Genomic DNA, 12,639 nt, shown 5'->3' with positions numbered 1-12,639 from the left:
ACTCTGGGAGGAAAGTGAAAGCTCTCTTTGGATTTTATATAGGTTCTTATGTAGAAGACAGGTTCAAATTGTTACCCGTGTCTTCCACAGGACGAGTAAGAGTACCACGTGACACTTCTAAGGTGCAGATTTCAGCTCATCTAAGGCTATAAGGTCTCCAAACTTGGCTACAAATTAGAACCACCTAGGAAGCTTTGAAGGAGAAGGCAATGGCACCCCACTCCAGTACTCTTGCCTGGAAAATCTAAGACTAAGAGTCGGACACGACTGAGCGACTTCACTTTCACTTTTCACTTTCATGCATTGGAGAAGGAAATGGCAACCCACTCCAGTATTCTTGCCTAGAGAATCCCAGGGATGGGGGAACCTGGTGGGCTGCCGTCTATGGGGTTGCACAGAGTCGGACACGACTGAAGCAACTTAGCACCAGCAACAGCAGGAAGCTTTGAAATCGCCCATGACCCAGGCTACACCCCCAAACCCATTAAATCAGAATCTTTAGGGGTGGGGCCCAGGCATCAGTATTTTTTAAACCTTTACGCAGTGGCTCAGTGGTAAATCATCTGCCTGCAATGCAGGAGAGGCAGGTTCGATCCAGGGTATCAGGAAGATCCCCTGGAGGAGGAAATGGCAACCCGCTCCAGTATTCTTGCCATGGAGAATCCCATGGACAGAGGAGCCTGGTGGGCTACAGTCCACGGGGTCACAAAGAGTCCAACATGACAGAGCATATACAGATGCATGCATACCAGAGATGCGGGTGATTTTAATGGGCGTTTGAGAAGCACTGACCTGCAACTGTTGGCATCAGAACTAAGCAAAGAAGTGAACTGCTAGAGACGTGGACATTCCCTGCCACTGAAGCTGCCCAAGCAGATGCCACGCAGTGGTAATGAATTCAAGTCTTCCATGGATGGTTAGACTGAAGTCCACAAACCTCAAGTTCCCACCCACCCTGAGAGGCTGAGTCAATGCTCTGAGGTGGAGGTTTTCAAATTTCTTTAATGGTGCCATGCAACTATTTGTTCAAATAAAATATTTGAAATAAACAAAAGAAGAAAGAGGTGGCTTCCTTCCCCCAATACATATGCCAGGACCATTCTACCTTTTTCTCTGTGATGACCCCTTGAGGACACTGTGGAGATCTGGAAACTGTATGAAAATCTCTAGGACTTCAGGGAACACAGTTTTTAAAGCCACTAATTTAAGGAAAGGGAAATAGGATTTCCACAGAAATGAATTTTGTATTCAACCATCTGTAGTTGGAATCTTGATTATTTCTGATGAATAGAAGTAGCAAAAATTCCAAATGGAGAAGAGCCAACATAAATGACCGTGGATGGAAACTTATTTGTTAGTTGGAAACGTGAAAGCATCAGCCAGTCTGTGGCTGATCAAGTGCCTAAAGAATTAGATCCAGGCCTATTTCCACTCATTATCTTGGTGCCACACATAGGATGTAAAAGCCACCTCTGCCAGCTCACCATAGTGCTTCCAATGGGAAGAATGCTTAAATACTGCTGCTGTTGTTCAATCATTAAATCATGTCCAACTCTTTGTACCCCCATGGACTTCCCCATCCTTCACTATCTCCTGGAGTTTGCTCAAACTCATGTTCATTGAGTCGATGATGCCATCCAATTATCTCCTCATCGTGACCCCCTTCTCCTCCTGCCTTCAGTCTTTCCCAGCATCAGAGTCTTTTCCAATGAATTGGCTCTTCGCATCAGGTGGCCAAAGTATTGGAGCTTCAACTTCAGCATCAATCCTTCCAATGAATATTCAGGGTTGATTTCCTTTAGGATTGACTGGTTGGATCTCTTTGCTGTCCTAGGGATTTTCAAGAGTCTTCTCCAACACCACAGTTCAAAAGCATCAATTCTTTGGTGCTCAGTCCAACTCTCGCATCCCTGCATGACTCCTGGAAAAACCATAGCTTTGACTATACAGACCTTTGTCAGCAAAATGATGTCTCTGCTTTTTAATATGCTGACTAGGTTTGTCTTAGATTTCTTCCAAGGAGCAGCATCTTTAAATTGCATGGCTGTGGTCACCATCCGCAGTGATGTATTATTTACAGATAGTTCCCAGGCTTTGCAGTCACATATTGAGTGCTCTACTTGAATGAGCTCTATCCTCATGTCCTGCAATGTGCAGAGCATATTTGAACCCAGATGTTCTCATTTCCAGTATCTTTTTACAATTTGATGGCACCTCCTGTGCCACAGATTCTAGTTTTCGGTACTAAAGCTATAACTTATATATATGGTGACCTAGTAGCAGAGAAAGGAAGTGAGAACAAATAAGCTGACTTCTGGTTCTGCTATTAGCCAGCTATGTGAATGCAGACAAGTCACCAAACTTATCAGTTTTCTCTCCCCTAAAATGGAATTCATAATACCTACTACGTATCTCATGGGATTATCATGAGGTTATAAAAAAGCCAAGGTCATATCCTCTTAAGTTGTATGAACTATGTGTGATTATTGACAACAAAAGTAACTTTGGGAGGATTTCACTGTATGTAGATGTAATACGTATGACAAATATAATATAAATAGGGGAGGGTAAAAGACCTGTATGTTTTTAAGACTTTACATTTTATTTGAAGTGGTAAATATTAACTTCAATTAAACTGTGACAAATGAGGTTTGTATATTATAATCCTCTTGTAACACCTAAAAAATAGTACCTAGAGCTATGAACAAAAAGCCAATTGATAAAATATATGGGGTACTCGATGGACATGAGTTTGGGTGAACTCCAGGAGTTGGTGATGGACAGGGAGGCCTGGCGTGCTGCAATTCATGGGGTCGCAAAGAGTCGGACACAACTGAGCAACTGAACTGAACTGAACTGATGGGGTACTAAAAAGTATCCAAATCCTACAGAAAGAAAAGGGAGTACAGAGGAGCAAAAAACAGAGGAGGCAAATAGAATACTAAGAAAATGGTAGAGCTAAATCTAATCAATAATTATATGATAAATATTTTTAAGACCTAATGATATGCTATCTATAAGAAACCTACTCTAAATTTAATGAAAAAAATAGATTAAAATTAAAAGGATAAAACAAAAAAGATATGCCATGAAAAGACTAAACATAAGACAGCAGGAGTGACTATGTTATTACACAAAGTAGACTTTGGAACAAGAAAAAATTACCAGAGGCAAAGAGGGAACTTGCATAATAATGAAGAAGAAATTAACCAAGAAAACATAGTAGTCTTAAATGTGTAAGACTAATACCCCTAAACAGCAAAGTCACAAATTACATAAAGTTAAAACTGATAGCAATGAAAAGAGAGATAGAAAAATCCACAATTATACTGGGAGACTGTCATGTTCCTTTCAAGATAATTAACAGAACAAGATAATTAATAGAACAAGTAGACTCTTGATCTAATTGACATTTACGCAACACTCCATCCAGCAGCAGCAGAAAGACATATTCTTTCCAAGTGTACATGGAACAGGCACCAAGATAAACCATATTCTGAACCATAAGACAAACCATAACAAATTTAATTTAATCACATAAAATAGCTTTTCTTGACCATGAGGGGTATTTAACTAGAAATCAGTAGTCAAAAGAAATCCAAAAATTTCCCAAATATTTGAAGTTTAAAAATACATGGAAATGAACTGACAAAAATCTTACATGAACTTGGTATTTTGAACTGAATGAAAGTGAAAATACAACACGTTGAAACTTGTGGGATATAGCTAAAGCAGTGCTAAGAGGAAATGTATAGCATTAAATGCTTATATTGGAAAAGAAGAAAGATTCTAAATCAAAAATTTAATCTTAAACCTTGAGAAACTAGGAAAAGAAGAGGAAATGAAACCCAAAGCAAGCAAAGGGAGAAATAATCAAGAGAAGAGCAGAAATCAGTGGAATTGAAAATAGAAAAGCAATTAAGGAAATCAATGTGCTTATATACAGCCTGTATATTTCTCTGGTAAAGTTCAAATCCTTCCCCTAATTTCTAAGTGGACTTTGGTTGAATTTCAATAGTGCTTTATATATTCTAGATATAGAATAATACAGTCTTTCATTGAGCAGGTGTTTAATTTTGATAAAGTCTACTTTATCGATGTTTTCTTTAACAGCTCTGGTTTAGGGTATATTATCTAAGAACATTTCACTTCACCCAAGGTCACAGAAGTTTTATCCTAGGTTTCTTCTAAAAGTTGTCCCAGGTGGTGCTAGTGGTAAAGAACCTGCCTGCGAATACAGGAGACTTAAGAGACAAGGGTTCAATCCCTGGGTCGGGAAGATCTCCTGGAGGAGGTCATGGCAACCCACTCCAGTAGTATTCTTGCCTGGAGAATGCCATGGACAGAGGAGCCTGGCGGGCAGAAGTCCAAAGGGTCACAAAGCGCTGGACATGACTGAAATGACCTGGCACACACACACACACATTTCACATGGAATTCTATGATCCATTTTGATTCAATTTTTGTATAAAGTGGGAAGTATAGGTTGAAGTTCATTTTTTTCCCAATGTAGATAGATATGCAGTTTGTTTGAAAGACTACCTATTCTCCATTGAATTCCTTTGCAACTTAATCAAAAATTGGCCATAGTTATGTGGGTCTGTTTTAAGACTGTTCTGTTCAATGGACCTACATGTTTATCCTTTTTCCTACACCACTCTGTCTTCATTACTGCAGCAGGCATGGAGGGAGTTTCATGGATGTGTTAATACCTAAAATAGGTAAGCTTCAGTGATGTCCACTGCCTATGACTTATAGATGAAATAGCGCAACAAGGAAGCTTAAGTTTTACCCAGAAATTTTTGTTTGTTAATATCTTCCTCAAGCCTGTATTCATTTTTCAGGTAGAAATGTTTTGAAAGTGATAGTCCCTCAGTTAGTCCCTCAGTCTAACTCTTTGTGACCCCATGGACTGTAGCCCTCCAGGTTTCTCTGTCCATGGGATTCTCCAGGCAAGAATGTTGGAGTGGGTAGCCATTCCCTTCTCTTCTCCAGGGGATCTTCCTGAGCCAGGGATCAAACCTGGGTCTCTTGCATTGCAGGCAGATTCCTTACCATCTGAGCCACCAAGGAAGCCCAGAAATAGGTTTTAGGCTATTTTAAATAAGAATATGCTTATATACAAGTGTCTTTGTGTGGGGTGAGGGATGTGCACGTGCACTCACACACAAGCATTCAGAGAACACAGGCTAGGTATCACGTTCCTGATTCTTTAGCTGTCCGTGTTTCAAGTTGCCTTAACCTTTAGAGTGAAGTGAGTGAAGTTGCTTAGTCGTGTCCGACTCTTTGTGACCCCATGGACTGTAGCCGACCAGGCTCCTCCCTCTATGGGATTCTCCAAGCAAGAGTACTGGAGTGGGTTGCCATTTTCCTTCTCCAGGGGATCTTCCCAACCCAGGGATCGAACCTGGGTCTCCTGCATTCTAGGCAGATGCTTTAACCTCTGAGCCACCAGGGACTCCAACCTTTAGAGTGGTGGTTATCAAAGTTGAATGTGCAATAGAAACACTGGGAGGGCTTGTTAACACTCGCATTTCTGGGTTCTGCTTCCAGGGATTCAAGTTCAGGAGGTCTGGGATGGGATGAGAGTTTTCATTTCTAACAAGTTCTCAAGCACGGCTACAGCTGGCTCAGGGCTCACACTTTGAGAACCGTGGCTCTAGCTCTGTGCTGCCCTAATTGAGCCCTATTATTACTTGGTGCTCAATACCCCAAGTGCAGGAACAGTGCTCACGTGGGGTTAATTCCATTCTGAGCACCACCTTACATTCCTTAACCCAAGTTGGAAAGGGAATTAAATCAGAGAAGTAAAAAAAAAAAACAGATAAATCTGCTATATTCTTGAAATCTGACATGAGTGAATACTTCCAAGGAAAAGAACAAGCTTATCTCCCCTGAGAGAAGTGTTGAAAGGCAAGAAAGACAAGGAAGCAGTCAGAAAGTTATAATGAAGAATGGCCAAAGGTTGATAATTCCTAAAGTTCTATTTAGGAATTCCTAAAGTACCTATTCGGTGATAGGTTCATGAGACTTTATTATACTGCTTTGTTTACTGTTAATGTTAGATGTTTGACATTTTCCATTTTGTAAAAAGTTCTTTTTAAGTAAACTGAGATTATAAAGTAGAGGAACCTAGCAGAAGATCAATGTGTGTTAGAGAAAATTTAAATGCTATTTTCAAATTCTCAAGATGATTTAGAGATAAATCCACTTCACCAGTGTTTCTCAGACTTTCCTTTAAGCCTCCAGTACCAAGAAAAGTACTGGTACTGGAGTACTTTCTATCAGGAAAAATCCTTCCTGACACTAAGAAGGTAGCCCAAAGTTGTTCTACTGCCAGTCCGAATTTCTTTGAAATTTTGTGTTTTATTTTCCAAATGTGATTTTGCTCCCTAGTTAATATCTATTTGATTTCATCTAAAAATCTTTTAAATTATCATCACAGGAAAATGTTTCCTAGCTATTCACCTAGTAGATGGACAAGCTGTCATCAGTAGCTGTATAACACTTGTAACTCCAAAGACGTAAATGGTTCAGTCTCAGAGAAGTATCACAAGCAAGAATCATAGCTCAACAGTCGAAGTCATTAAACAGAAATTTCTTTCCTTGTGTTTGCTCTCCTTGAAATTGATGTGTATTTATTGCTCAGTGTTCTCATACTCAGAAAACAAAAGGTTTTGGGTTCATTTGTGTCTCTGCATTAAAACTTTTCTATTACCTTAGCATCTAAGTACATCCTATGTTTCTTAGATTAACTTCTGCCATTATCAATTCACTAGTAAGGATTGAATTAGTACCATCATCTTGGAACCCTCAGCAAAAACATAGTGTGTATGGGTTAATCAAAAACTACTAATTTATCTCTCCCCCAATGAAGAATCTGAAAAGAATGTGTCTATATGTATATATAATACATATATATACATATATATACATATATATATGAAACTGAATCACTTTGCTGTACACTTGAAACCAACACAGCATAGTTTTTTGTTTTTTGAGTTTTTTTTTTTTGTCTGTACCACGTGCCATGATGAACTTCCCCAACCAGGGATTAAACACATGTCCCCCTATAGTGGAAGCACAGAGTCGTAACCACTGGACCACCAGGGAAGTCCAAGAGCATTGTAAATTAACTATACATCAACACTTGTGTCTGAAAAAAAGAAAAAAAAAGTGGTGAAAATGATATTAGATTGGTTGTTTGGAATTTCCCACAAGACCTTGCATCTTTTCATTGGATTCAAGCTTATGCTTGAATCTTAAAAACAAGGTTGTTGAAAAAATAGTAACATCTACATGAATTATATACACACACGTATCACATTAGTGTAGATCCTCATTAGGACAGGCAAGGAATAATATCAGAGAGAATCCTGTGGGAAAAGGAAAATAAAATAAGAGAAGTGGGCCTTGTACAGCAGAAGTGGCCTGAGCTGAAGAGTCTGATTCAACTTTCTGCTCTTGAGGTTAAAAAAAATCTTGGGAGCTTAGACGTGGCATTTAAAACAATCAAGACAGTTGTTGATTGAGCCTCGAAGAACAGGGTATGTGCTAAGTCACTTGTCTGACCCTTTGTGACCCTATGGACTGTAGCCCACTAGGCTCTTCAGTCCATGGGATCCTCCAGGCAAGAATACTGAAGTGGGTTGCCAGGCCCTTCTCCAGGTGATCTTCCCGACCCAGGGACTGAACCCAAGTCTCATTATGTCTCCTGCACTGCAGGTGGGTTCATAACTACTAGCGCCACTAGGGTTAAGAGGTTAGAAGCAGGAGGTAACAGCTCCTGAATAGGACCCTCAAGATGAGAGGGGGACACTGGCTTTATTCAACAATATCTACTGAGTGTTCTTTTGGCATATACAGAATGACAGAGCTCGTCTCCTATGAAAAAAATCACAGAAATTTTTAAAATCACAGATACAAATTACAGACATTTTCCATACTTGACTGAAGACGAGGGGGCTGTGTGAGATGGTTGAAGGCAGAGTCAAATCACACAAGACATTGATTGTCAACCAGGGCTTTATCCTTCAGGCGTGGAAATTCAGAGGCAGGGAAGGAACAGGAAGAAGGGGGTATTTTAGGAAGATTAACTTAGGGTAGCTTGCCAGGAGATCCATGTCCAGACCTCTGTCATGGTCCAAAGGTGAGACAAAGAGAACTTGAATGCCTAAGGGAGTAGGCAGGAAGGGAGAGCGGGAGAGAAGAGTAGGGAAAAACCAAAGGTGATTGCCAAAACTTGAATCTGAGTAATGGAAGAATAGTTCTTTTTTAAAAGGAGGAGGGGTTAGGAAAGCAAGCTCATTTAGAGTGAGAAAGACACCAAGTTTACCTCTAAATGAACTGAGCTATAATGAGACTCATTAGCGTAAACTGGACTACTGGAATGCCTTCTAATGCAGCAGTCCCCAACCTTTATGGCACCAGGGAATGGTTTCATAGAAGACAGTATTTCCATTGACAAGGATGGGGGCAGGTGGTCTGGGGATGATTCAGGCACATTTACTGTGCACTTTGTTTCTATTATTGTTATATCAGCTCCACCTCAGATCATCAGGCACTTGATCCTGGAGGTTGGGGATCCCTGTTTTAAAGGGCAAACAGGTCCCCCCTGCTTGTGGGAAGTAGATAGTTCAGCCTAGACAGGAGAGGTGGCCCCAGGTGGCTGTAGTGACAGAGCTGAGGGCTGCCCATGAGGCATGGTGGGCACTCCAGGAACTGTGGTGTTCATGAACTTGGGGGTTTCCTATTCAGCAGCCCCTTCCCACCTCATCTCCAGGGCCTCTCACTCTGCAGACATTCCCCCTCTCCTCCAGCCCCCAGGACCCCATGACACCTCTAAGGGCACCAGACTGCCCCCGACCCCTCCACGCTCAGGCCTTTTCTGGCTTCTGCCTTTGTCCATGTCCTCTGTCCCCCAATGAATCCTGCCCCCATCCTCTGCTTAGCGAACTGCTTCTCATCTTGCAAGTTCCTACTCAGACTCCAAGCCCTCCATGCTCCTCGGCACCCCATGGAAATTTTACTAGCCTCTCTACACACATCATATTAGCAGGTGTCCAAGCTCCGAAGATCATGGGCTGTGTCTTACCTTTATAGCCCCTCAATACTTCTTTGCTCAGTTTATCATCTCAGTTATACCATGCTTGCATGCTAAGTCCTTCAGACATGTCCAGCTCTTTGTGACCCCTTGGACTCTAGCCCACCAAGCTCCTCTGTCTGTAGGATTCTCCAGGCAAGAATACTGGAGTGGGTTGCCATGCCCTCCTCCAGGGGATCTTCCCAACCCAGAAATCAAACCTGCATCTCTTATGTCTCCTGCATTGGCAGGTGGGTTCCTTACCACTAGCGCCACTTGGGAAGCCCCACTTAAACCACAGATGAGATCTATTTCATACAACATTATTTGGGGCTTAAAAACACACAGACTTTCTTTATAGTTAGTAAGCATTCAGAGGAAATTTGGAGTCAAAATACATCAAATGTTAATATTATAAAGAATGAGATTTAGGCATACTTAGCCATAATTTAGCAATTAAAATAAGAGCAGACTTGGCAGTTCCCTTTATTCAAACCCCTCACAACCTGTAAGTGTACAGTGCCAAAGAAAGCCAGCCTTCTTTCTCTGATACTCCGATTTTCAGTCCAAACTGTTACATCATGTTGTAGAAAATCACACAGGTTCAATTCTTTGCAGCTCAAAGTTCAATTCTTCTCAATGCAAATCTGAACTAAAAGAAATCACTGTGTGATATGTGTGTGTATTTGTTTAACAGAAACCGTAATCTGGACATTTTATCAGGTTGGACCTGGATCTACCCAAAGAGACATGTTGCTTTTTAGTTTAAAAAAAAAAAAAAAAACACAGAATTTTTAGGCATCATTGCATGTATTTACCATTTTGACCAGAAGAAATGGAGTTTTTGAGATTGGTTGAATTATTCAACAGGAACATCGAGATAAAAGCAGGATTTATGGAGTTTCCAAGTTTCTTATCTGAACTCCAAGGTTAAAATAAGATGGATCAGAACAATACAGCTCATAATTTACTTCTATTCAATAAGCATTTATTGAGTGCCAAGCAAGAGCTAAGCAGTGGAGCCAACAAGTATATGTCACAGTATCTGCCCTGAAAGTGCTCACCTTCTAGCAAGGAAAGCAGGTTTATATACATATAGATCAGGAAAATAAACTTAATAATAGAAACCAGCCGAAACATATATTTATGCATAGGTGTTACTTCTTTCAAAGTTGCATCAGAGTTGCACTCTGAACCTTCTCCATACTCTGATCCTAAAACTTCCTTTGCACCACTTTTGGTCTTTGGCAGTTCTGCAGGAGCATCACAGTGACAGAATATTTTCGGTAGGGTAGAAGGAATGTTGGCTCATAATCAATGGCAATTTACTTTTCACAGTTCTGGAGGCTGGAAGTCCAAGATCAAGGAGTCAGCATGGTCATGCTCTGGGGAAGGATCTCTTCCAGGAGGAAGATTTCTCACTGTGTCCTCACATTGCAGAAGGACAAGAAACCAATCTCTGGGGCCTTTTTTATAAGGGTACACACACACTTTTATGAGGACTCTGTCCTCACCACCCAGTCTCCTCTCAAATTCCCCGCCTTCTCATACATCACCTTTGTGTGCTCAGTTGCTAAGTCATGTCCAACTCTGAGCAACCCCTGGACTGTAGCCCACCAGGCTCCTCTGTCCATGGGATTCTCCAGGCAAGAACATTGGAGTGGGTTGCCATTCCCTTCTCCAGGGGATCTTCCCAACCCAAGAATCAAGCTCGTGTCTCCTTTATTGCCAGGCAGATTCTTTATCACTGAGCCACCAATATATCACCTTGTTGTTCAGTCACTCATTCATGTCCAACTCTTTGTAACCCCATGGACTGCAGCATGCCAGGCTTCCCTGTCCTTCACCATCTCCCAGAGCTTGATCAAACTCGTGTCCATCAAGTCGGTGATACCATCCAACTATCTCATTCTCTGTCATCCCCTTCTCCTACTGACTTCAGTCTTTCCCAGCATCAGGGTTTTTTCTAATGAGTCAGCTGTTCACATCAGGTGGCCAAAGTATTGGAGCTTTAGCTTCAGCATTAGGCCTTCCGATGCATATTCCGGATTGATTTCCTTTACAATTGACTGGTTGGATCTCCTTGCAGTCCAAGGGACTCTCAAGAGTCCTCTACAACACCACAGTTCAGAAGAATCAATCCTTTGGTGCTCAGCCTTTCTTATGGTCCAACTCTCACATCCATACATGACTACTGGAAAAACCATAGCTTTGACTAGACAGACCTTTGTGGGCCAAGTAATGTCTCTGCTTTTTAATATACTGACTAGGTTTGTCATAGCTTTTCTTCCAAGAAGCAAGTGTCTTTTAATTTCATGGCTGCAGTTACCATCTGCAGTGATTTTGGAGCCCAGGAAAATAAAGTCTGTCACTGTTTCCATTGTTTTCCCATCTATTTGCCATGAAATGATGGGACTGGATCTTTGTTTTTTGAATGTATATCACCTTAGCAGTAAGGATTTGAATATATGAATTTGATGGGGGAGGACACAAATATTCAAACCATAACAGGGATTAATCTATCAAAATATGTACAAGATCTATTGATATATGAGGAAAATTACAAAACTCTGGTGAACAAAATCAAAAAGAACTAAAGCTGAGGAAATGTTCCATGTTCATGAATATTAGAACTCAATATTGTCAAGTAATGTTTTATGAGATCCGTGCACGTGGTTTCCCTGCAGCATGTTTATACCTATCAGAAGACGTTCAAAGCCCATTAGAGAATACTGGGGCTTCGTCTGAACTTCTTGTTTGATTATACATGCTGTCTCTCCTACATCACATTATGTCTTTGTATACATTATCTCCTAAAATTAATTCAAAGTTTTACAAGAGTAATTAGGGAGCACCACACTTGTGGTTCAGGATGCAGAAAAACAGTGGCACCTACTTCTGCCTTGGAAATTCCATGATCTATTCCAGTCCTGGCTGTACATTAGCATCAACTGGGAGCTTGTAGATCTCTCCCTGCCCAGGCTATATCCCAACCAATTAGATCCAAATCACCAGGGAGATGTAACCCAAGGCATGAGTATTTGGGAGAGAAGTCAACTTGTGGGGTTTTTTTCAAGTTTTTACGTGGAAATAATTTGAATTCATAAAATATTGCAGAAGTTGCTCAGTGTTATATGGCAGCCTGGATAGCAGGGGGGGATAATGGATATGTGTATGTGAGGTTGAGTCCCTTTGTTGTTTACCTGAAACTATCACAACATTGTTAATTGGCTATATGCCAATACAAAATAAAAAGTTTAATTTTAAAAGATGTTGCAGAAGTTAAAATACTACAAAGAACTCTTGTATTTTCTTATTCAGAATCAGTTCTATTTTTTTCCTCTGAACCATTTGAGGGTAGGTTAAGGGCATCATGGCCTTTTACCCAAAAACATCCCACTTTCAATGAGTATTTATTGTGCGTTCATGCTGTCTCTTCAGTCGTGTCCAACTCTTTGCGACCCTATGGGTCGTAGAGCACCAGGTTCCTCTATCCATGGGATTCTCCAGGCAAGAATACTGGAATAGGTTGCTGTGTCCTCCTCCAGAGGATC

General features: G+C 40.9%; 1 protein-coding gene and 1 non-coding gene across 3 annotated transcripts in view; one reads left to right on the top strand and one right to left on the bottom strand.

Moving 5' to 3' along the window:
• The window catches only part of LOC120853518 (thrombospondin type-1 domain-containing protein 4), a 631,548-nt gene that overhangs the window by 571,626 nt on the left and 47,283 nt on the right, over positions 1 to 12,639 (top strand). The window lies entirely within an intron of this gene.
• TRNAS-AGA lies at positions 5,387 to 5,458 on the bottom strand. The gene has a single exon. It is a non-coding gene; the product is annotated as a tRNA-Ser (tRNA).

Source organism: Oryx dammah, unplaced genomic scaffold (genome assembly GCF_014754425.2).
Source record: "Oryx dammah isolate SB20612 unplaced genomic scaffold, SCBI_Odam_1.1 HiC_scaffold_26, whole genome shotgun sequence".
Lineage (NCBI taxonomy): Eukaryota > Metazoa > Chordata > Mammalia > Artiodactyla > Bovidae > Oryx > Oryx dammah.
Note: the sequence above shows the minus strand (reverse complement) of the source record. Positions and strands in the feature narration are given on the sequence as shown.